At 41.7% G+C, this 25875-nt stretch overlaps 1 protein-coding gene across 4 annotated transcripts in view; it reads left to right on the top strand.

Annotated features, from left to right (window-relative positions):
* The first annotated feature begins 18596 nt into the window (after positions 1 to 18596).
* The window catches only part of B4GALT4 (beta-1,4-galactosyltransferase 4), a 28535-nt gene continuing 21256 nt past the window's right edge, over positions 18597 to 25875 (top strand). Inside the window, exons 1-3 of one of the 4 annotated variants that reach the window (XM_060010691.1) lie at positions 18617 to 18653; positions 20770 to 20842; positions 21702 to 21813. The gene's annotated coding sequence lies outside the window, so the exon portion shown is untranslated. Of the gene's footprint in view, positions 18654 to 18737; positions 18863 to 20769; positions 20843 to 21701; positions 21814 to 25875 lie in introns of those variants that run through there. The other 3 variants (XM_060010693.1, XM_060010692.1, XM_060010694.1) reach the window with 3 other exon arrangements.

Raw genomic sequence — 25875 nt, 5'->3', positions numbered from 1 at the left:
TTCTGACCTAATGTGGAGAAAGCAGTCTTCCAGGTTATTTCATAATTTGTCTCAAGTGTTCAGGAGGGCATGTTTTTCTTCTCCAGTTAATTTGACTTCTGTGTACTCAGCACACAATAAGCACTCAAATTCTTGTTATTTAATCATTTTAGGATTAGATTAAACTTCCTGGGTAAATTCAAATCCATGTATAGGCTTGAAGGGTAAGGACATTCATACAGCTCAGAAGGCTGGAAAAAGCTTTAGGTATAGTATTTTAGTCACTGAATCCCTTTACAGTCTCTCATCTCCCTATGTATCACCAAGACAGTTTATGAACTTTGACCCTTGACCTTCTCTCTTTGTCAGAGCTTACAAGTGATAGCGTGCCTGCCAAATCTGGCTCACAGATGTGTTTGGTTTAGTACATGCCATGCTTTAAATTTTTTTTAAATTAATTGCCAACATTAAAGAGTTAACATTTTTCACATAAGAGATCGGGATTTCTGGCTTCTCTTGCAAAAATGGAAGATCTGGTCACACCGAAAGGGCATTTCCTTATGGCAAGGACTGCTGATGCCAAGTTGTAGCAGCCCGCATGGCGGCACCACCTTCTTTAGAGAGTGAGCCCTCCAGTTTCGAAGCCCCCAGTGCCCGTCTTCCCCACTGGAGTTTGCGGCCCAAGCTCTGTGTATGGTCTCTCCTTCCTTCTATTTTCCATCGGTCTCTCAGTGACACCAGCATTGCCCCAGTCATCTTGGCAAGACATCTTCAAGTAACCACTGACTCATTTCTCTCCGCTGCCACCTCCAGTCTAGTCCCGCCCAGACAGATGAGTCCTTCAAAATGCCTCTCCTCTGTGCTTCTTCCGTGCAGTCCCATTCAGTGAGGACCATTCACTCCTAAATTACTAGAATAACTCCTAGTGGGGTTTGCTGAGTCCGGTCTCTTCCCATTTCATCCTGTGCACTAAGGGCCTGTTGAGTCTTCTGAAGTATTGCTGTTGTTGTTTGCCTGCTTTGCTCAGAACCTGTCAATGACTCCCTGTTTCCTACTCCCACGACAGCAATTTCTAAGCATCTTGTAAGCTACTTGGAGAATATTTGATAGGGTATTTAGTATAATGACTTGTTCCTTTATTTATAGAGAAGCATCTCCACATGAGACTGTAATTATTACTATTTTTTTATAATTATTACTATTTATTTAGGAATTTACTGTACCAAAGACTTTCATATTTGACCTACAGTGCATTTCATCATTTTGGTAGCAAAGGAGAGAGGCTAAAGGGTTGCTCTTTTCCTGGGTCCAGACCCCTAAGCACAAATTATGGATAAGTTGTCAAGCCCTGTGAATTACCTTTCTAAAGCTTTAAAAACATTCTTCTAACTTTTTACGTTGAAGTAATTTCAGCTTATAAAAATTTTTACAATAGTCAAAGAATTCCCATATACCCTTCATCGAGCTTTCCCAAATATTAATGTCTTATATAACCAGAGTACAATTATCAAAGTTAGGAAATTTATATTGATGCAATAATATTAACTAACCAGCAGACCTTATTCAAGTATTAATTAATTTTAATTATATAAAATTTTTATTAAATATGGTCTTTCTGACAATAAAGTTCACCAGTTAAATAAACAGTAATTTACAAGTAATTCTCAAAACACTTCACTTTATAACATTAGCTATGTAGGAGATCCCCTTAAGCACCATCAAACCCAGCAGGTGTAGGTTGTCACAAAACAGGGCTGCCTAGATGAACCGTAAAGCTAATGACTGACTCAGCCCAGAGATTCTTCTATGCTTTACTGAGGATTCCCCAAAGGGACCCCACAATCACAGAATTTTCATTCTGGAACAGCCTGAGACCTTTCAGCCCCTGCTTCGTGATAAGCTGGTTTCCGGTTGTTTAGGGTTCAGGGTTGAGGTAATACTGAACAATGGACAAGGTGTCCTTTACGTCTGGACCGACTGAACAAACTTTATTTGAAATGTGTACATGGTGGTTCTTTGTCTCTACCTGATAGCTCTCAACTATCTACACCCTTATGGTGGGAAGAACTCACAATTTATCAGGCTGGATAATGAAGCTACACAGTGACAGCCTGACCCAGGGAGCTGGAAGGTTGCCCTCTCCCGGTTTGCTCCCCGCCCCCTCTCATTGCTGAGTAAGCCCTGTGATAATTGCCGAATTTAAATCTAGCCCTTGTTCTGGACACTCTCCTTCTATTTTTCTTTCTCTTCCCATTTTTCTTTTTCTCTTTGCTTACTCTAAGATGTGTACCTTTCTCTGGGTCTGTGGAAGGAAGTCAGATTTGGGTTCCGATGGGTTTTTTCGCAGGGCTGAGGATTTCCCAGGAAGCAGGTTAAATGGAAATAGTGTAGGAATGTTAACAGGAGGACTAATTAAGCTATTTGGTGATAATATAAATTATGCCTGCAGCAGATTATCATGGTGCAGAAAGCACTTAGCTCACATGGAACTCCCACAGAAGAGTTCTGTCCTTGCCTATGATTTATCTTATCTGCAATTGGTTAAGACTGGTGCTTATCAAAATGTGCCATCTGCTTCTTTCACTCACCAACGTTGGTAGCAATCTTCTCTGCTGTAAATAAACAGATGCAGAAGACCAAGAGTGAATACTGGGAGATTTTTTTTTAAATTGAAGCATAGTTGATTTACGATGTTGTGTTAATTTCTGCTGTACAGCAAAGTGATTCAGTTTGTGTATATATATATATATATATATATATATATATATATACACACACATTCTTTTTTATATTCTTCTCTATTATGCATAAAAATATCCTTCTCATAGGATATTGAATATAGTTCCCTGTGCTATACAGTTGTTATACAGGACCTTGTTATTTATCCATGCTTTATGTAATAGTTTGCATCTGCTAACTCCAACTCCCAATCCATCCCTCCCTCACCCCCCACTCAGTATTGGGAGATTTTAATGTCACCTGTGATTTAGCCTTTTCTTTTACCCAATGGGCCCATAAAGCTAGAGTAGAAATCAGCAGTTTTAGAGTTCTCCCTTCTCTCCTCATGCCCAGCCAATTAAGTATTCATATAACTCCTTGTTCATGGACTGTGGTTAATATGCTCTGAATTCTTTGTTCTGGAGTACATCCTTCTGCTACGTACATTTTCTCTTCCCCTTTCTTCTCCCCCTTTCCAGTTTAAAGTTGCTAGTGTTGGGACTTCCCTGGTGGCGCAGTGGTTAAGAATCTGCTTGCCAATGAAGGGGACATGGGTTCAAGCCCTGATCCGGGAAGATCCCTCATGCCGCAGAGCAGCTAAGCCCGTGTGCCACGACTACTGAACCTACGTGCCACAACTACTGAAGCCCACGCAGCTAGAGCCCATGCTCCGCAACAAGAGAAGTCACTGCAATGAGAAGCTTGCTCACCACAATGAAGAGTAGCCCCCGCTCGCCACAACTAGAGAAAGCCCGTGTGCAGCAACAAAGACCCAATGCTGCCAAAATTAAAAATAAAAACAAACAAAAAAAACAATAGTTCCCTGTTTAAAAAAAATAAAGATGCTAGTGTTGTCACTGATTGTTGGGTGTGATGGGCTGCATTGTGCCCCCCTCCATGTTCATATGTTGAAGCTCCAATCCCCAATCCCTCAGAATCTGACTGTATTTGGAGATAGGGCCTTTAAAAACGTGATTAAGTTAAAATGAGGCTATTAGATTTGGCCATAATTCAATCTGACTGGTGTCCTTGCAAGAAGAGATTAGGACACAGAGAGACACCAGGGATGTGTACCACAGAGAAGAAACCATGTGAGGACATGGCCTTATGAGAAGGTGGTGAGAAGGTGGCCATCTGCAAGGCAAGAAGAGAGGCCTCAGGAGAAATCAAACCTGTCGACACCTTGATCTTGGACTTCCAGCCTCCAGAGCTGTGAGAAAATAAATTTCTGTTATTTAAGCCACTTCTCTATGCTATTTTGTTATGGCAGCCCTAGCAGACTGATATACTGGGTGAGGTTCTTCCATGAGAGAGGTCTTGTGCCCCTTCTGAGCCCAGCCACCACTACTCTGAGGGTCTGAAGCCAGTAGAAGATGAGGATGGCCAGAGCAAAAGGGCTTCTAGAAAGTTATGTATGCCAAACTCATTATTGCATTACCCTGTGCTATGGGTTCCCAGTGTAGGTTATAATGCAAACTGTTGCTTCTAAGTGTCCAAATGAGATTGGATAAGCATCCTTAGTGGGGTTGAGGGAGGTCCACATTACCAATCTCTAATCAAACAGGACAGAGTGGAGGAGAGGTCAACTCGACGGGAGAGAAGGAACGAGAACCAGAATCAGTCTCCCCATCCTAGAAGCAGGAATAACCTTTAGCCTGTAGGCGGTACATCCTGAAACATGGCAGCTAACCTCCCATTGCTCCACCAACTCTGCAACCATGAAAGCCAGTTTTGCTTCTAAATGGGGTTCTAAGAGCAAGCAGGTGTGGTGATAACGAAGAAGGAGGAAGGCTTTAAATGGTCCCACTCCCAGCTTAAAAGGTGAAAGACAGACATTATTATTATAAATGATATTCTCTCTCTCTCTCTCTTTCTCTCTCTTTGTTTCTGAAGCATTCTGTATTTAAGTTCCTTTTCAGTTCCTAGAGTTGCAAAACTGTATTGCTCAGGGCAAAAAATAAATAAATAAATGAAAACACATTGGGAAACACAGCTTTACAGCCTCAGTTCCCTAGCTGAGAAGGTGATTCAGTTGCTTCCCCATCAACTAGGCATTTTGGAGTAGAAAGGGCAGAAGGTGAGGGAATAATGAGAAAGAAAAAGACTTGGTTTCAAAAAAGAAAGTCTTACTAACTTTTTATAATAAAATTGCATCGATCAATGCCCCTACCCGCTAATTCAGAACCTCAGACTTTTATTTAAAAGACGAGATGTAGGAAGGGGTAGAGTCCAAGATGACCCCAAGTTTATCGGATTGGGGGCTGGTAAGGGTAAATACTATTTTTTGGAGAAGGATAAAACATACCTGTCAAGGGCCATGTCAGAGCTGTCAGGAGGAAAAGTCCTTTGATAGTGTAAAATGCAGGACTGGGTAGAAATTGAGAGGTTAGGACTAGAGATTAGATGAGACACCTGCACACAGTATTTGAAATTATTTGAGAAATAAGTTTTCCCCCTCCAATATTTAAGTTACATTCTAATTTCTTTGCATTGAATGTTGTTCAAAAACAAGAGGTTTAGAGATCTTTTGTGTCCTGCAGAGTGTTTTAAAAACCGTAGCCATATTTGACCCATAATGCACAGTGTAGCACTAAATGAATCTTCAGTATTTCAGAAACGATGAACAAACCAGGCAGCACAAGACCCTCTTGTCCCACTCCACGTGGGCGCTGGACTCAGCCAAATAGCAGTGGGAAACTTCCTTCCTAGAGTCACATGCAGAGAAGAGACTTCACAAGGCCGGGGGGAGAGCCAAGTGCCCTGGGTAGAATCACTATTATACCGACATGGGAATCTGGGCAGGGTCTTTTTATTTTTTTAGTTCTTTTTAAATTTTTTTTTTTTTTTTTGCGGTACGCGGGCCTCTCACTGTTGTGGCCTCTCCCGTTGCGGAGCACAGGCTCCGGACGCGCAGGCTCAGCGGCCATGGCTCATGGGTCCAGCTGCTCCGCGGCATGTGGGATCCTCCCGGACCGGGGCACGAACCCGTGTCCCCTGCATCGGCAGGCAGACTCTCAACCACTGCGCCACCAGGGAAGCCCTAAAATTTTATTTTATATTGGAGAATAGAGAGTTGATTTGCAATGTTGTGTTAGTTTCAGGTGTATAGCAAAGTGATTCGTTTATACATATTACATGTATTCTTTTTCAACTTCTTGTCCCATTTAGGTTACTACAGAGTATTGAGTAGAGTTGCCTGTGCTACACAGTAGGTCCTTGTTGATTATCTATTTTATATATAGTAGTGGCCTTAGTTTCTAAGTCTGAATTTGTATCCCTTTGGGTGGAGGTGTCTGTTCGGTGGCCCAGAGGGAAAGATGTCTGGGTTGGGGGGTGTGGGGCGTTGCTGGAACCGGCAGCCCCCGGAGGCCTGGCTGGGTCTGTCCTGAGGACCTAGCAATAGGTTCTGGGGTCCCTCTCAGCAGCTGGGCTTGGGATCACTTCTCTCACTCCCTGCTCTGTATCTTGGGAGTTCCTAATCTGAACAGAGACTCCGGGAAGAAAAAACTAGATTCTTCATAGAATTCAGGAGTCCCTGGGAGAGGGGATAACTTAGCTATCTGGCTGATTTCATTTATCTTAGTGTCTTGTTTGTTTTGTTTTGTTTTGTTGCCTCTTATTTTGCCTCTGTTTCCCGTTTTACTCTGCTCTGCATCCCTTTGGGAATGTTGCCTTCTTTCTGGCTCGGAGAAAGCCAATAAAAGGAGCAGAGATGTGGTTCCAGCTCCATCTGTCTCCCCCAGGGTCTCCGAATACTGAAACAAGTGATTTTCTTAGGTGGGTGGGGATCTGTCTCCACCCCGCTCATTGTGTTCCAGAGTTTCCTGTGCATTGCCTGTAACCCTTTACCAATCTGCCAGGAGCCTTTTAACACAAAAGGGAGGAGATGGGGGAAGGGAGTACTGAGGAAAAACATCCCTATAAATAGCCCTCTTGAACAAAATTGTTTTCCCAGTACACAGTTGTTTTTAGGCCTCCATGCCCCCCGTGATCTACCTCTGCACCCTCCTCCTCATACATTCCAACCTTCCTCAACATGCCTGGTGTTCTTACTCAGTCCTCTCTGGATGAAGATGTTCTAGAGGCCCAGGATAGAAGCTTCAGATCCCCCATAGGCCCCTCACCAGCTCTGGGTGCATGGGCTGTGGTCTGGGGCTGACCTGGATTGAACAAATTTCTTAACTTCCTTGAGCCTTAGTTCCTCCACCTGATAAATCAAGGTTATAATAACTACCTGGTAGAGTTGTTGTGAGGATTAAATAAGATAAGGAAATAGCCTAGCACTTGGCCTGTATTTAGGCCAGTGCTCAGTACACAAAGGAGAGTGATTTTTTTTTTTTAATTGAAATATAGTTGATTTACAATGTTGTGCTAGTTTCAGGTATACAGCAAAGTGATTCAGATACTTTTCCCATATAGGTTATTACAAAATAACAAGTGTGGCTCCCTGTGTTATATAGTAGGTCCTTGTTGGTTATTTTTTTACGCCTGTGAATCTCCTTTCTGTTTTGTAAATAAGTTCATTTGTACCTTTTTTTTTTTTTTTTTTAGATTCCACACATAAGCGATATCGTATGATATTTGTCTTTCTCTGTCTGGCTTTCTTCACTTAGTATGGTAATCTCTAGGTCCATCTATGTTGCTACAGATGGCATTATTTCATTCTTTTTAATGGCTGAGTAATATTCCATTGTAGAGAATGATTTTTATTATCTTCTCACTGAGCAATATTTCTGTTTCCTCCATCATGATCCAGTTCCTTGGGATTATTTTTCCCATTTCCCCATCCTGGTCCCATTTCCCATATAAAACACATTTATAAGACTTTATTTTATTTTCATTTATTTATTTATATCTTAACCAGTTCCAACATGGTTTGAAATGATTTACTTTACATTTAACTGTTTAGAACCAGGAAACATTTTCAGAAAAGGTAAGATTGCCTCTTGTTAAACAGTTTTCTGGCACTGAAGATATGTTGCCTTTTGTGGGCAATTTGGGAAGCAGTTCTGATTGTGGCTCACACTTTTCTTACATCTCTGGTGTCCCCAGACCTGTTTTTACTCCTATCTTGAAAGCACAATATGCAGAAATTAGTTTGAGGACAGGAATTATCAGAGGTTACAGATATAAGTTACCTCAATATATAATTATATCCTCCAAATTGTAAACATTTGGAAGTTGGACAATATATTCCTCTTGTTTTTCATTATACCTTTTGGATATGTTTCAAGGTCATGGGGGTTGGCAGTGGTGGGAAAATGGTACCAGTTTGTAAAAAGGATTATACTTGAAAAATCTTACATCTATTTCAGGGAACATTCTGCTTTTTTCAATCCTCAGTACACAAGTATTTAATTCTCCATGCGGATCCTAAAAGAACCTAGTCAGATGTACACAAATATCATTTACTGGTGCACTTTTTCAAAGTAAGATTGTGTGTGTATATCTATCTAACACCAGCTTATCACACATTAATTTAATTTCATGGGAAGTCCTCACAGATTTCGTGGGAACTGATTATTTAAAGCAGCTTCAGGTTTCCTCTCTAATTCTTCTATTTAGAAGAACCTCTTCAGTTGGATATCTACCTTGCGGTGTATTAAAACCTTTCAGATTAACATGCACATGCCTGGATTTACTCCTAAAATATCCTACCTAAACCCCTACATTTCCCAGACAGTCCTGATTTCAAATATTCTGCCCCATCGTCAAACCACATGCCAAAGGATGTGTACTGATTTTTGCTTTAGAAAATACGAGCAATGTTATAAGATGAATTGTGTCCCCCACCAAATTCACATGTTGAAGTTTTAACTCCAGTACCTCAGAATCTGAACTTCCTTTGGAAGGAGGGTGGTTGTGATGTAATGAATTAAGATGTGATCAAACTGGAGTAGAATGGGTTCCTCACCCAATACAAAAGGTGTTCTTAGAAAAGGGGGAAATTTCAACACATTCATGCACACAGGACGAATGCCAAGATAAAGGCAGAGATTGGAGTGATGCTTCTGCATGCCAAGGAATGCCAAGTATTGTCAGGAAACCACCAGAAGCTAGGGGAGAGGCATGGAACAGGTTCTTCTTCACAGCGCTTAGAAGAAACCAACCCTGCCGACACCTTGATCTTGACTTCTAGCCTCCATGACTGTGAGATAGTAAATTTCTGTTGTAGAAGCCACCCAATTTGTGGTACTTTGTTACAGCAGCTCTAGTAAACTAATGTAGCCAGCATAGTAAAGAAGCAGAGCTAGCCCCCAGTCCCCCGTTGGAAACTGTTACTCTAATGATCAGATTGGTAAGAGTCTAAGTAAACTCAGAAGTCTCTTGGTGGAAATATCTGTATCTTTAGCTGATGCTAACGGTTAAGCACTTCTATACAGAGAATGCTCACTTCAGCAAGGAGCTCCAATGGAGGTCAAGGAGAAGAGTTACAGAAGTATACAGGGTTTCGCCTGATTGTACAGGATGGGTGGGATAGGGAGATTGGCGGAGGTGGGGGGTGGGCTCCTTCCCACATACCTTAATGTTTTGAAGCATGTTTGGGGTACCAGAGAAAGGAAGCTCTGCGGGGCCTGTGTGATGGCGCTGTGGCCTCTTGCATGGGCTACTCTGGCTCCGGCCACTTGCTCTTCTGTCCCTTCTCACACCTCTGCAAGGGATCCAGTAAGGAATTACCTTCCTGAAGGCTGGAATTTTCAAGAGTCTGCGAAGTCTGTTTACACTCAGCATTTACTCATTTATTCAGCCAGTCAAATTTCCCTAGCGTCCTCTACATGCCAGATACCGGGTTTGGTGCTGAGGACACAAAGCAGAAAAGACTCCATCCATGCCCTCAGGAGCCCTCACCCTAGTGGCAAGAGAGCCAAGCACACTGGCAACTGCAATATCAGGAGACAGATGGGAGCCCTGGAGTCGGAGTGATTGATTGCCTGGCTGAGTCGAGGGGATATCCTAGAGGAGGTGACTCTGGTGGAGGCTTGAAGCGTGACGATTTCTCCTGCAGATAACAGGGGAGAGGATTTTCAGAAAAACAAGGACAGCATTTCTAGGGACACAGACATGTGTGAGACCAGGACTTGTGCAGGGAGTGGAAAGCGTCAGCGTGGTTGGGTGTGGGAGAGATTGGTGGCATGGCTGGCTTGTGCCAGTCCGGAGTTGATCCTGCAGTGGGAATTCATTAAAGAACTTGGAGCAAGGCAGTGTTGGCCAAACCTGGCAGAGATGTGGGGGTCAGGACAGGGACAGAGGGAGGCGGCAAACCAGGGGGAAGGGCACCATGCAGCATCCCTCCTTGCCTACTCTCTCACCTTACTGAGAGGTGGAGATGCATCCTGGTTGATGCCTAGTTTCTGAAGTTGAACTACTTGGGGTCAAATCCTGGCCTTGTCACTTGCTTTAGTCCCGCAACTAGTTCATTCTGAAGCCTAAATATGAAATCAGATGGTCTATTAAGGGAATTTATCTGTATTAATACTACATTTTGCACGAAAAACAAGTCACAATAGATTCTAGAAACTGTGGAGCTGTAAGTTTAGCTTCTCTCCCTGGGAATTATTTGTAAGAACATCATCACAAAGTTAATTTGCACACGCCTTAAACTGTATATCATACCTTGTCCTTAGAGGAATTTGGCTTGAATTATTAAAATGCCCACAAGGGGCATCCCAGTAATCGTTAACGTCTGAGATGTGGGTTTGCCCTCTAGTGGGCATTTGTGAGTGTGCATGCATTGTAGATAACACATACAGCATACGTACACGCACACAGAGTTTCCATCCATGGTTCATAATCTTCCTCCCCTCCCCTCGACACTTAAAGGTCAAGTGGTATTTCGGACACATCAGTATTTGTAAAAGTGTCTTCGTTTATATGAATCAGGGTTACAAGAATGTTTTATTACGTGTGTGCTTGCACACACAGTGGGGAATAATAGTCTCACATGGAGGTTCATTTCAAATTACATGTACTTATATAGGTATATACATATATACACATGTATAACCAAATCACTTTGCTGTATACCTGAAACTAACACAATATTGTAAACCAAGTATACTTCAATTAAAAAAAAAAACCTTCAAAAAAAAAAAAAAGCAAGAGCCCACATGCACTCCTCCACATCTGCTTTTCTTGCTTCTGTTTGAGAATTACTGATCCAGAAGAGAAAGTAGAAATATATATCACCACCATAAAGGTATAGTGTGCCTGCCTCATAGTAGATACTCAGTAAACATTAGCTTTCTTCCTCTTCTTTTCCCTATACTTTCCATAAAAGCTATTCCAAAGTATAATTCAACAGTAAAATGTGCATTTGGTGTAAAGCATTACTCTGTGTGAAGCATGTTGTTGTCTCCTCAAATACAAAGATGAATAAAACTCCACTTCTATCTTTAAGATGCTTACAGTAGAGAAACTTCTAGCTTGTAACTAAATTCCAGCAGGATATGTCTCAAATATTTGTTTGGGGTAGATTTTGGGGAAATTAGAATTTGGTTTTCTTTTAGAAATAGCATCATAATAATGCCAGTTTCTCCTGACTAAGAAGAAGGACCCTTGTGGTAAAAGATGAAATGAACATCAGGGGAACGTTGATTTCTATTTGAACAAGTAGAGACTTAGAATAGGCCCAGAAAGAAAGGGGAGTAAAGGAGACTAGAGTCAGCGTGGGAGGTGTTTTGTTGAAGTTTGAAGAGGAGAGAGATTTGGGAGCAGTTACCATATGATGTGAGGCATTGAGAGAGGGGCAGGGAAAGAAGATTTGAAAAGGTTTTATAATGTATTGTGAGTGGAGTCCCCCTTTGATGTTTTCATGACACTGTAGTAAAGGTTTAACTTGTCTTTCTGTTATTTTTGGATTGGGTTAGCGTTTTTCTGTTTTGTTTTGTTTTTTTAAAATCAGACCATGAGGAGACAGGCTGTGAAGTGTCTTAGGTTTATCTGGAAAACGTAAGTGTTCAGACCATAAAACTTTAAAAATAGGTACATTATAATTTCCTCATGTGCCTTAAACCTAAAATTAAACAAAACTAAAATGATAAAATTGTATAAGAACTGTCTATGATAAAAGTAATATATGCACTCGGTTAAAAAATTCAAAAGGTATGGAATGGTATTCAATGGAAAAAGAAAAATGCTTCTTGCTTCATTCCTTAAACCTCTCCCCCACCCCCATGTCTCACCACCCAAAGGTAACCACCTTTAAGAATTTGTTTTTAATTATTTTGATGGTTAGCACTATAATTATAAACTCTATGCTTATATCACTATTTCTTAATTTATATACTTTTTCCAAGGTCTGTTAACCCCCAAGCTATGAATGATAATAAATCTAGTTCATTGAAACTATCTCTCCATTTCTTTTCCCCTTCATGCGCTCTGTTAATGATATTATTTACCATGTATCTTTTGGTTATCATTATAAGTTTAAATACCATGCTTAACCTTTGAATTCTTGCTCCATCAAGAATAGGTAGTGACTCTTGATTCCCTACTAGGTAACAAGAGAGAAATAGCCCCCTCACATTACTCTTCACCTCTCCCCTTCCCCTCACTTCCACCCAATCTCTGTACCTCTCAATTTCTGTCTTCTCTACCTTCACATTTACAATGTTAGGGTTTATAGCATTTGCATTTTGTTCTATAAGTATTATTAATTTTTCTGTATTTTATCTGTTGATTGAGCTTAAAAGTTGAAATCAATAAGTTACTCTGTAGCATAGTTTGTGCTTATGCAAATATAATTTACTATAGAATTTTGAGTGGTTGGCTCAGAAGATTAACATTCAATATCTCCAAATCTGAGCAATTCAAAGGAGAATGAAACAAGCATCAAGGCCAAGTAGATTCTTCTTTCTTATACTACATAACTTGCTCAATTCATATCATATTTCATGCTCCATTTTTTAATTTTATTTTTTAAAAATATTCATTTATTTATTCATTTACTTGGCTGCATCGGCTCTTAGTTGCGGCCCGCGGGATCTTAATTGCGGCTTGCTGGACCCTTTGTTGGGGTGCGTGGGCTCCTCATTGCGGTGCACGGGCTTTTCTCTAGTTGTGGTGGGCAGGCTCTACAGCGTGCGGGCTTAGTTGCCCCGAGACACGTGGGATCTTAGTTCCCCCACCAGGGATCAAACCCACCTCCCCTGCACTAGAAGGCAGATTCTTAACCACTGGACCACGAGGGAAGTCCCCCATGCTCCATTTTTAAAAACTTTCTTTTTTTGGTTTTACTTAGAGTTTGTAATTGTTCTTTTTCAAAATTGTTTTTCAGAGTCCTAGGTCCTTTGCATTTTCATATGATTTCTAGAATTAGCTTTTCAACTCCTGCAGGAAAACAATCTGCTGGGATTTTGATTGGAAAGGCATTGACTGTACAGATCAATTTGGGGAGAAATGACATCTTGACAATATTGAGTCTTCTGACCCATAAGCAAAGTATATATCTCTATTCATTTAGGTCTCTTGAATTTCTCTCAACAATGCTTTGTTATTTTCAGTATAAGACCTTTTACATCTTTTGTCACATTTAGCCCCTAAATTTTTCATATTTTTTATGCTATTATAAGTGGTATTTTAATATTTCAAGTTCCAATTGTTCATTGCTAATATATAGAAATTCATTTTTGAATATTCATCTTTTTCTCGCAAACTCACTGAACTCATTAGTTTTTGTAGCATTTTTGTACGTTCCATTGGAATTTTTATAGAAACAATCATGTCATCTACGAAAAAGACAGTTTTTTTCTTCTTTCCAATCTGGATTCATTTTATTACTTTTTTAGAAATATTATTTCATCTGATTTTTCTTTTTAGTTTGCTCATATGATGAATTACAGTGATTTTTGAATTATATTGATTGAATGAATTATGTTGATTGATTTGTGAATCCCATTCAGTTATGATGTAGTATCCTTTCTATATGTTGTTGAATTTGATTGTTAAAATTATGTTTAGGGTTTTTGTATCTACATACAGTGTTGAATGTAAGAAGTGACAGAAGACATCCCTGTCTTTTTCCTGATTTTAGTGAGAAAGCATTGTCTTTCATCGGTGAACATGTTGCTAGCTATAGATTTTTGTAAATGTCTTTTATCAGGTTGAGGATGTTCCTTCATATTCCTAGTTTGCTAACAATTTTTTGTCAGTAATGGCTATGGGATTTTGTCAAGTGCAGTTTTTGCATCTATTGAGATGATTATGTGGTTTTTCTCCTTTGGTTTGCTAATATGGTGAATTACTGTTTGATTTTTTAACATAAAGCAGTCCTGCATTCTTGGGATAAACTCACCCCTCTTGGTCATGTTGCATTATCCTTTTCATACTGTTGGATTCAATATGCTAAAATTTTGTTTAGAATTTTTGCTTCTATGTATATTTGAGATATTCATCTGTTGTTTCATTTGTTGTAATATTTTTGTCTGGGTTTGATATGAGGGTAATGTTGGCCTCATGAAATGAGTTAATAAGTATTCCCTGCTCTTCAAATTTTTGGGCAATCTTGTGTAGAATTAGTATTATTTCTTCTTTGTGTAAAATTGGTATTAGTACAAATACTAATTTGTGTAGAATTTGTGTATTATTTCTAATCTTGTGTAGAATTAATATTATTTCTTCTAGCTAGTGAATTCTATAATTCTATAATTTACTAGCTATCTGGGCCTTGAGATGTCTATGTGGGAAGGCTTTTAAGTACAGTTTCAATTTCTTTAACAGATAAAGAAGTGTTTAGTTCATCTATTTCTTCCTGTGCGAGCTGTGGTAATTTACATCTTTCAAGGGATTTGTCCATTTTATTTAAGTTGTGAAATTTCTTGGCATAAAGTTATTCATAAAAATCTATTTTTATCCTTTTAATACCTATAGTATATGTGGTGCTGTCACCTCCCTAATTCCTGATATTGAGAATTTGAGTCTTTTTTCTTTTTCCTGACTAGTCCAGCTAGAGCTTAATCCATTTTGTTTATCTCAAAGAAGGACAAATACCATATGATATCACTTATATGTGGAATCAGAAACATGACACAAATGAACTTACCTATGAAACAGAAACAGACTCACAGACATAGAGAACAGATTTGTGGTTACCAAGGGGGAGGGGGGGAGGGGAGTGATGGATTGGGAGTTCAGGATTAGCAGATGCAAGCTATTATATATAGAATTGATAAACAACAGGTCCTACTGTGTAGCACAGGGAACTATATTCAATATCCTGTGATAAACCATAATGGAAAGAATATGAAAAAGAATGTATATATGTATAACAATCACTTCGCTGTACAGCAGAAATTAACACAACATTGTAAATCAACTATACTTCAATAAAATAAATTTTAAAAAGAATAAAGTCACTCTCCTATATAACCACAATACAAGGATCACATGCAAGGAATTTAACATTGATAGAATATTATCATATAATATATATGGTCAGCTTTGATTATCTATTGCTATGTAACAAATGACCCCAAAATTTAGAGGCTGAAAACAGCAATGTAGTACTATTATATCTCATGAGTCTGTGGGTCAGGAATTCAGATATGGCACAGTGGGGAGGGCTCATCTCTGCTTTATGATGTCTAAGCCTCAGCTGGAGGTGGATCTGAGTGGTTGTTGGCTTCTTCACATGGCCAGTGTGGGCTGCCTCATAGCATGGTAGCATCAGGGTAGCTGGGCTACTTACATGGTGGCTCAGGGTTCCAATAAAAAGTGATTCTAGAGATCACCAATAATAAAAATAGGTATCACACATAAGGCGATGTTTGCGGATATAATATCATCTTTATCATATTTCTGCCCAAAATGCACAATTTGAATCCAATCATGAGGAAACAATCAGATAAGCCCAAATTAAGGAATATTCTACAAAACAACTGGTCTGTAAACTTCAAAAATGTCAATGTCATGAAAGAAAAGGACAGATGAGAAACTATTTCAGATTAATGGAGACTGTTTTAGTTAGCTTGAGCTGCCATAACAAATACCACAGACTGGGTGGATTAAACAACCAAAATGTATTTTCTCACAATTCTGGAGGCTGGAAGTCTAAGATGAAGGTGGTGACAGGTTGGTGTCTTCTGAAGATTCTCTCTTTGGCTTGCGGGTTGCCACCTTCTTCCTGTGTTCTCCCATGGTCATCCCCAGTCTGTGCTGTCTCTGTCCCAATCTCCTCTTCTTTATAAAGACACTGGTCATGTTGGATTATGGCCTACCATAAAAACCCTATTTTAACTTAATGACCTCTCTGAAGGCCAAATTTCCAAATATAGTCATGTTCTGAGGTACTGAGAGTTAGGGCTTCAACATCTGAATTTGGAGGAGATTCAATTCAGCCCATAACAGAGACTAAGGAGATTTCTTTACATGTGGTCTTAGATTGGAAAAAAGTTGTTTTGAGGTATATTATTGAGACAATTGGAAATGAGTATGTACAGCATGGTAGATTAAAAATAGCCTTACATTCTTTGACAGTCCTCTCACTGAGAAATGAGGCTATATTGCCCCTCCCTTTAAATCTGGGCTGGTCTATGACTGCTTTGTCACATGGGAGAGAGTGAAAGTGGAAGCAGAAACTGCCTTTAAAAGGCTGGGCTTGGGCTTCCCTGGTGGAGCAGTGGTTGAGAGTCCGCCTGCCGATGCAGGGGACGAGGGTTCGTGCCCCGGTCTGGGAAGGTCCTACGTGCCGCGGAGCAGCTGGGCCCGTGAGCCATGGCCGCTGGGCCTGCACGTCCAGAGCCTGTGCTCTGCGATGGGAGCAGGCCACGCTGGTGAGAGGCCCGCGTACCGCAAAAAAAAAAAAAAAAAAAAAAAGGCTGGGCTCAGAACTGGTATAGCTTCACTTCCACTCTCCTTTTTTAAATCTACCATGCTGTACATACTCATTTCCAATTGTCTCAATAATATATCTTGTAACAAAATTTTTTCCAACCCAGGAGTTTTTCAGCGGCCGTGGCTCACGGGCCCAACTGCTCCGCAGCATGTGGAATCTTCCCAGACCAGGGCACGAACCCGTGTCTGCTGCATCGGCAGGCGGACTCTCAACCACTGCGCCACCAGGGAAGCCCCCAAGAGTTTGTTTTTTTAAAAGATTCATTTATTGTTTATTTATTTATGTTATTTATTTTTGGCTGCATCGGGTCTTAGTTGCGGTGCGGGCTCTTCGTTGTGGTGCGTGGGCTTGTTTCTAGTTGTGGCATGCAGGTTTTCTCTTCTCTAGCTGTGGCGCGGGCTCCAGGGCGTGTGGGCTCTGTAGTTTGTGGCTCGCGGGCTTCTCTCTAGTTGAGGCACACAAGCTCAGTAGTTGTGGCATGCAGCCTTAGTTGCTCCACAGCACATGGGATCTTAGTTCTCTGACCAGGGATCGAACCAGCGTCCCCCCAAATTGGAAGGCAGATTCTTTACCACTGGACTACCAGAGAAGTCCCAGTCCAGGAGTTTTGATGTCAAATCTCCTCAGTCTCATTTAATCTGAAACATTCCTCATCTTTCCTTGTCTTTCATGACACTGACAGTTTTGAAGTGTACAGGTCAGTTGTTTTGTAGAATATCCTTTAATTTGGGCTTGTCTGACTGTTTCCTCATGGTTAAATTCTAGTCATGTATTTTTGGCAGGAATACAAGAATGGTGATGTTATGTCCTCAGAGCATCACCTCATGTGTGATGTCAGTTTGAACTACTGGTGAAATTAACTTTGAGTACTTGGTTAAGGTGTTATCTGCCAGATTTCTCCAATGTGTAGTATATCCCCTTTGTAACTGGTAAGTAACCTGTAGGATATTGTTTTTTCTTTAAAAATTTCAAAAAGAGCTTTCCTGTATCCTGTGTCAGACAATTCCAGTATCTGATGTCCTTGGGGGTCTAAATCTCTTGGGTATTAGTTCTGCCGGCTGTCCTTACGTGTGGGCCTCCAGTGCTTGGTGATTTTTTTTTTAAATTGTTTAAATTGTTTTTTAAAATTGAATTTGTTTGAGTCCTATGGAGTGTGTATTGAGGATACATCCTCTAAAGTGTGTTTCCATTGCTCAGAGCACAAGAGACTTGGGAACTCCTTAGTGCTCTTCCGCAACCTTGGCTTGACAAGGAAGGCGCAGGTTTGGCTCTTCTCATGTCGGTCCCAAATCAGTGTCTGCGGAGACTTTCTGTATGCCCTCAGCCCAGGTCTCCTGCTTAGAGTCTAAGCATCCCAGCACTGGTTCTTCCCATGGTTTGTTCCTTTTGGGGTAGGGATGGTTCTTGGAGACTCTCTTACTTCCCCATTGAGTGGAAGGGTGTCTTGGAGAATCTAGTCTTCTATCCTGCCTGCCTAAGCAGAACCCACTCTGATTTTTCACTCTAATCTTTAGTATAAATATGATTCTGCTTGGCTTTCTGTAATAATATCTTTGAAGAAATTTGGATGTCTCATCTCACAACTGGTTCAGTTAATATTCTCAGTAGTCCTGTGAAATGGGAGTCAGTTAATTTGGTACCTTGTGCAGCTGACAAAGTTGAAAGCTGTCAGGGTAATGTAAGGTAAATTTATTAACTTCTAAAGCCTCCGTTTCCTACTCCGTAAAATGGGAAAGTTCCTATCTCCTTCCCAAAGCTTTGTATTTACGAGGATGGAATTTGGGAAGCGCCCAGACCCTAGCGCAGTATTGGCACAAGGATTTATTAAGATCACCCAAAGGACAAGCTGTCCTTCTCCCTCCAGGTGCTCCTTCCATCGCCCGGGGAGGGTGGCCGGGCGCGGGGGCGGTGGCGGAGCGGGGAGCGGGGAATCCGTCGGGCGGGTCTAGTGGAGGACCGCGCAGACTCGCCCCCGGGCCCGGCCGAAGCGACTCCCGGGGCGGGGGGGCGGGGGGGGCGGAGCCGGCGCGCCGGAGCCTCCTCCCGGGCGGCGGGGGCGGTCCCTACGGCCGCTTCTCACCGCCTTCCCTTTCTCCGGGAGGTGCTCGTTGAGGCCGCGTGAGGGGTGAGTTAGTCGGGCCTCCGCTCCGCCGGCGCCCGGGAAGCGCAATTCCGCGCGGAGGGCTGCGGGCGCCGTGTGGGCATCCCCGGGAGGCGGGCCGGGTCAGTCCCGCGCGCCGAAGCCGGGCGCGGGCCGGGCCTCGGAGGGCCGTTCTTCCTCCGCCCAGGCGGCGGGCCTGCGGAGGCCGAGCTCGGCGGGGGGCACTGGCTCAGGTGAGGGCGGCGCCGCGGCGCTCCCAGGCGAAATGCTGCCAGGTGGGAATTCAGAGGTCAGCCTCCGAGGCCCCGCGTCGCGTTTCTGGAGTCGCCACCAGCACCTCTCTCCCTGCCGGGAGAATCAGCGTGAGAATCAGCTCCTCCTTGGAGCCCTCTTTCCCCAGCGTTTCTACTGGGAAACCCATTGCTGATCTCCGCCTGGGACCTTCAGGGGCCGACGAGTGGTGAGGGTCGACAGGATTTTAAAGTACCTGAGATACCTGCCCTTAGTCTGGCTCTGCGTCCATCCGGTGCCTGTCAATCCGTATCTGTTGGTGTTCGGTCTTCCATTAGATAAGGGCTAACTCTAGGTCTGAAGAAAACAGAAAAGTCCATGAGTATTGGGACTGAGAAAAGGCCTTTGGGTTGGTAGGCGTAGGAGAGCAGTTATCAACAGGGTGGGCGTGTGCCGGGGTTGCAGAGTGTTCAAGAGTGGGTGAGGGATGAGGGTGTGGAGGCGGCTGGAGCACAGGGAGACCTCTCCAGCCGTTTGGTGACGAAAGGGAGGAGGAAGAAGACAGAAATTTGAGGGTTGAGGCTGCTGTTTGTTTTTTTATAATTTCTAAATTTCTATTAAGAAAGGACAATAACATTGAGGATTCAAGAAAGTCAAGGAGTCTTGGTTAGAGATAAATAAGATTCAGGGTCCAGGCTGAGAAAGTGGGCTTAAAAAGAGGGGCCCAGGGCTATCCTAGGCACCTGGGCTGGGCTGGCGGGCCAGAGTGCTTTACTGTGTCTCTGGGGGAGGAGATAATGCTTAATAGGACCATAGTTTATCTTTTTGGAATTTTATCTTCTAGAGCAGGGTTGACCTTTAAACTCCATGAAATTGCAAAGTGTTCATGTGCCTGTTTGTGTTGTAGGGGAGAAAAATTTTTCTTCTTGCCCCTTCTAGGTTCCTTGGCTGGTCTAATAATTAAATTGAATTGACATAAAACAGATTAACAGGAGAGAAACATTAAATTTCATACCATTGGGATCCCATAAAAATATGAGGCTCAGGAAGTAACCAAAGTAGGCAGCTTTTATATTTTTTAGACAAAGAAACAATACATATGTGAAGAACTGGCAAGACAACTTCGTTGCCGTGTGCGGGCTTTCTCTAGTTGATACAGTGCTTTCCACCTTGAATTCTTTTTTTTTTTACATTTATATTTTGGCTGCATTGGGTCTTCGTCGCTGCGCGCAGCCTTTCTCTAGTTGTGGCCCACGGAGGCTACTCTTCGTTGCCGTGCGTAGGCTTCTCATTGCGATGGCTTCTCTTGTTGCGGAGCACCGCCTCTAAGCATGTGGGCTTCAGTAGTTGTGGCACATGGGGTCAGTAGTTGTGGTGCACGGGCTTAGTTGCTCCGTGGCATGTGGGATCTTCCCGGACCAGGGATCCAACCCATGTCCCTGCCTTGGCAGGCGGATTCTTAATCACTGTGCCACCAGGGAAGTCCCTCTACCTTGAATTCTTATCTCTGATAATAAGGATGCCTGATCCTGGTTCCCTCCTGGTATAGAAAAGGTACCTTTCACATGGGAGATTTATTTCCTGCTTTCAGGGGGAGAAAAGAGGGTGAAAGTGTCCTTGCACTGGCTGTTTCTTAAGTAACTTTAATTTAAAGTAATCAGTATGCCAAAGTGGCATATTTTGGTGTGGCATATTTTGCTTCCCTTCAGTGTGCATTTTTAATCTGATTAAAAATGTCGGTTAAAGAGAAGTACTGAACTGTTTGACTACACGGTCTTGGAGGGGGCAATAAAACTAACTCTCTTAGTATATTTTATGGGCCACTTAGTATATTCTGTGGGCCACTTTATAGGATAAGTATTTAGTATCTACTTTAAAATGAGCTAATAATAATGTGTGTTTTTTCCAGAGATGCTTGCAAGACTTGAGAACTAACCATTTCTTTGAAGATCTTTAATTCAAAGTGGAAACATTCAAAGCAAGTTAGTGGTGGTGTTCTTCTCTTTTTTTTTTTTTTTTGCGGTACGCGGGCCTCTCACTGTTGTGGCCTCTCCCGTTGTGGAGCACAGGCTCCGGACGCGTAGGCTCAGCGGCCATGGCTCACGGGCCCAGCCGATCTGCGGCATGTGGGATCTTCCCCGACCGGGGCACAAACCCGTGTCCCCTGCATTGGCAGGTGGACTCTCAACCACTGTGCCACCAGGGAAGCCCCCCCCCATGTAGTTTTTAAGCACCATTTTTAAGGAAAGCATGTGCTCCATTATATGTAGGTATTGTAATTAATTAAATCAGTTCCCTATTGTTAACATTTTGAATCTTTTGAATTTTTGGTTATTTTAGTAATGTTGGTTTGAATATCGTCGTCTACCTCTCTGATTATTTCTTAGAATAAGTTTTTAAATGATGGCGTTGAAAGCTATTCAAATGCATTTTTAAAATCTCCTTTTCACATATCTTCTTACTTCTTTTCCTCACCCAAAGGAAAATGAACGTTTCTGAGGGATCTGTTGCATTACAGGTCCGATCTCTTATTTCAGTGGTTCTCAAACTTTAATGCGTATAAGACTCAACTTGTTAAAAATTCATTTTCCTGAGTCCCAGGCCCAGTTGTTCTGACCCATTAGCTCTGGAGTAGGGCCCAGGAATCTACAATTTTAACAAATTTCCCTCTGTCTTTGATATAGGCACTCTTGGAACCACACTTTGAAAAATGTTTTTAAAATAAATGGCAAAACGGAATCAAATTTAGGTCACTTCCCCAAAGCCATTCATGCATCTGGTAACCAGATTTGTACTCAGCTCTTTGTGACTTCAAAGCCCTTGTTTTCTCCATTACCTCAGACCTTCAGACCTTCTCAAGCCTTCTCATTGATGTGCCTCTAATAACTGCAGAAGGGGAACTGCAAGTGACCCCACTACAGGATTCTCCGGGATAGCTGAGAATGGCACATAGGTACACACCGAGCCTCCATTAAAATCCCCCATTGGAAATTCTTAGGAATTCTTTCATGCTGCATAACAAAGACTAAATAAAACAATTTCAGTCCCTTGCTTGTTAAATTGATTTCATGTTTCCTGACTGTTTCATGCCAGCCCTTGCTGTAAAACAGTTGATGTAGGACCTGTAGGCAGCTCTTGCCCAGAGGCAGGGACACTGCTCTGGTGTGCTCTGTGGGTTCAGGGAGGAAGTGGCAGACTAGACAGCAACTCCTCCCAGAGTCAGAAGAGAGGAGTACTGCTTTTGGAAACTCAGTGACAGAGAAGCAAAAGGTGGTGGGCATGACTAAGGGAAAGGGCCATTTATTAGAGATGGGGCCCTCTGTCCTTAGGAGAGCGTACCGAAGGGAACTAGCATGGGGGTGAGGCTTTTTCTTTTTAAACATCTTTATTGGAGTATAATTGCTTTACAATGGTGTGTTAGTTTCTGCTGTATAACAAAGTGAATCAGCTATACATACACATATATCCCCATATCTCCTCCCTCTTGCCTCTCCCTCCCACCCTCCCTGTCCCACCCCTCTGGGTGGTCACAAAGCACCAGCTGATCTCCCTGTGCTATGCGGCTGCTTCCCACTAGCTATCGGATTTTACATTTGGTAGTGTATATGAGCCTTTTTCAATTTTAAAAATCTTCCCCAAATGGAATTTTATACCAGTTAATTTTTCCCCTTCTTTATTAGTCTTTATTTTTTCTCCTTTTATACCATGTCACATTTATTTTAGTAGTAACCTGGGATTATTGTGTGTCCTTGTGTGTTTAAACTAGTATATCCTAGAAAGTCATTCATTATTTACCAAATTTAGCACCTACTATGTGTCAGGTCAGTTTGAGGCACTAGGAATACAAAAAACAGTGATTCTCTTTGAGAAATAAGTTAATTTTACTGCTGTATGTTGACTTGGATTATACACAGTCTTCGACTTTTTTTTTTTAACTTTTAATTTTTTTTTTTTTTGCGGTACGTGGGCCTCTCACTGTTGTGGCCTCTCCCGTTGCGGAGCACAGGCTCCGGATGCGCAGGCCCAGCGGCCATGGCTCACGGGCCCAGCCGCTCCGCGGCATGTGGGATCTTCCCGGACCGGGTCATGAACCCGTGTCCCCCGCATCGGCAGGCAGACTCTCAACCACTGCGCCACCAGGGAAGCCCTTAACTTTTAATTTTAATTAATTTTAGACTTAGGGAAAAGTTGCAAATATTGTACAGAGAATTCACTCAACTTCCCCTAATATTAGCCCCTTATATAACCATTGTTCAGTTATCAATACTATTAACTAAACTATAGACTTTATTTGAATTTCATCAGCTTTCCTGCTAATGAATTTTTTTCTGTTTCCACTGGCTGTCAAGGATCTTACCTTGCATTTAGTTATTTCTCCTTAGTCTCCTCCAATCTGAGATAGTTCCTCAGTTTTGCCTTGTTTTTCATTATTTTGACCCTTTTGAAGAGTCCCAGTTAGTTATTTTGTAGAATGAAGTTATTCTGTAGAAAAGTACTGATTAGCTATTTTGTAGAGAGTAATACATCACTGATTCATGAGGTTGATAGGTCTCATCACTGGTGATACTAACCTTCATCACTTGGTTAAGGTGATATCTGCTAGGTTTCTTCACTATAAAGTTACTGACTTTCCCTTTGTAGCTAATAATTATTTGAGGGGAGATACTTTGAGACTATGCAAGCTGTTTAAACTCAGATTTTTACCTACTAATTTTAGCACCCATTGGTGGATCTCGTCTGCAACAATTATTTACAGTGGTGTTTGCCTAATGGTGATTTTACCCCCCATTTCCTGCTTCCTTATCGGTTGGAAGTTTAGTGTAAGAAAGAGCTGCCCTTTCCCATTTATTTATTTGATCATTTATATCAGTATGGACTCATGGCTATTCATTTTATTCTGTGGGTTAAAATACAATGCCATCATTATTTTCTTGCTCAAATGCTTCCAGTTTTGGTCATTAGGAACTCAGTCTGAGTTTAAATGACCTGTACACGTAAATGGCTGTCATCATTTCTATCCCACCCTTGCCCTCTGCCCAGGGAACTGTTAACCTAAAACAATAAAACAGCCAGTTATTTTACAAGCAAAATGGGTTTATTCTGGAGCAGCAAAGAATTGCAATTTGGGGCATGCAACTATGGCAAACCACATGCAAGTCCAGTAAAGCAAAGGAAAAGAAACTTTTTTATAGAGGAGAAGGGGAAATTGGGAGGCTCTGTCATAAACAAAAAGTCCATTGGAGGAAACTAGGAGATCGAAATATAGTGGCTTTTCATTGACTGAGTTGTGACAGTCTGTCGTTGGCTGAGGTGTTGCCGGGCAAAGAGAAGAGCTTCTTCCTCCTGCTGGTGGTAGTAAAGTGGGGTCACTTCCTGCCAAAGATGCAAGGTGGGTCTCTTCCTATTGGGATCTGTATTGATGTGATCTGTATCTCCCCTTCTGGCCTCCCAGTTCCACTTCAGTGAGGTTTCCCTTTATTAATTTTCACAGAACCATTGCTTCTTTAGGGTCTGGGCAGTGATCACTCAGAAGCCAGGTAAAGGAACTATATAATTGGGAGAATGAATACCAGAGGTCCACGGAAGGTAGGACAACGTGTTTGCAAACAGTCAGCTCTCAGGAGCTCTGCAGGAGTAAAAGGAGTAGCAAAATATCAGCCTTTTTATTGGTGCTACCCCAGAGAGGCCCAAGGGAATAGGACCGTGTGCCTGGGGCCACATCTTGCCCACTATGAGACATCCAGTGTCTGCAGGATTACCAGATGGATTTAGAGACATTGAAATGCTGATTCTAGTGCTCTTGGCTGCTGAATGAAGACCACATTCTTTCTCCTTGGTACTAGGTGCTTAGTGAATATTTATGGAGTGACATCTGGTGTCCTCCCCTGACCTCCCATGGTGGTGTAAAAATGTGTGCATATAGAGATTCTCTGAGAATGAGAATGATACTTGGCATTCATGCTGATATACTCTTTGTTATAACTTGTTTTCCGTGCTAGATTTTTGTTCATGGAAAATTTCAAGCATACAAAAAAGTAGAGTGAAAAAGAAAATGAACTCTCAGATACCTATCACCTTGCTCAGTACTTTTCAATATTTTGCCAATTTTATTTCAACTATTTCCCCCATTTTCAGGGTTGGAGCTGGCGTATTTGAAAACAAATTGCAGACATTACAAGCTAAGGAAGGACTGAAATAAACTGAGTGCAAGGACTATACCTTAATTCCCTTGGTGCCTAGCACTATGCCTGAAAATAGCAGGTGCTCAGAAAAGACTGGTTGAATTGAGAGGAGGAAAAACAAAATTATGAGAACATCATCATTTTGAACTAACCCTAGGGCAGACCTAGAAAGGAAAAGGGTGGTGAGTCTTGCCCTAAAATAACTTCTTTCATGTTACCTGAATTTGTTCTCTATAACCATGATTCCCCTGTCACCTTAAGACAGCCTTGACTGAAAGAGAAAATTCTCTTTAGGAAGAGTTCAGGGTCTCTCATTTATTTAAATGTTTTTACAAAGAAGTCCAATCTGATGATGTTTTCCCAAACACCAACCAGGAGTGACCTGCCCTAAAAAGAGCTCTCTTTAAAAAATCATTATTATTTTTTTAAATTTTAAGAGTGGTATATACTCATTGAAAGAAAAACAGGAAATTACAGAGAAATAGAAAATAAAATTATTCAATATGTAATTCCAGAGATAACATCTTGGTTAGCATGCTGATAAAATTTGAGCATGAATCATATTGGTAATCAGAGTCAACAGATATTTATTATATCCTTGGGAATGTACTAGGTGTGTTTGCTGTGTCATCTCATTAAATTCTTACAGCCATGTTGTAAATTAAGCTGATTTTTAAAAATCATTTTATAGCTGGGGAAATGGAAACATGGGGAGAGTGTTTGCCTTCAATCTGATAAGCAGGCGGGGCAGATCTCTCTTGAAACATTATCCCTCTATAAGCAGCTCTTAGAAAAACAATGTTCCCTGTCTAACTTTTCCAAGACTGAGATTT

The sequence above is a fragment of the Delphinus delphis genome, chromosome 4 (genome assembly GCF_949987515.2).
Source record: "Delphinus delphis chromosome 4, mDelDel1.2, whole genome shotgun sequence".
In the NCBI taxonomy this organism is placed as follows: Eukaryota; Metazoa; Chordata; class Mammalia; order Artiodactyla; family Delphinidae; genus Delphinus; species Delphinus delphis.
This window is presented reverse-complemented; position numbering and strand designations above follow the sequence as displayed.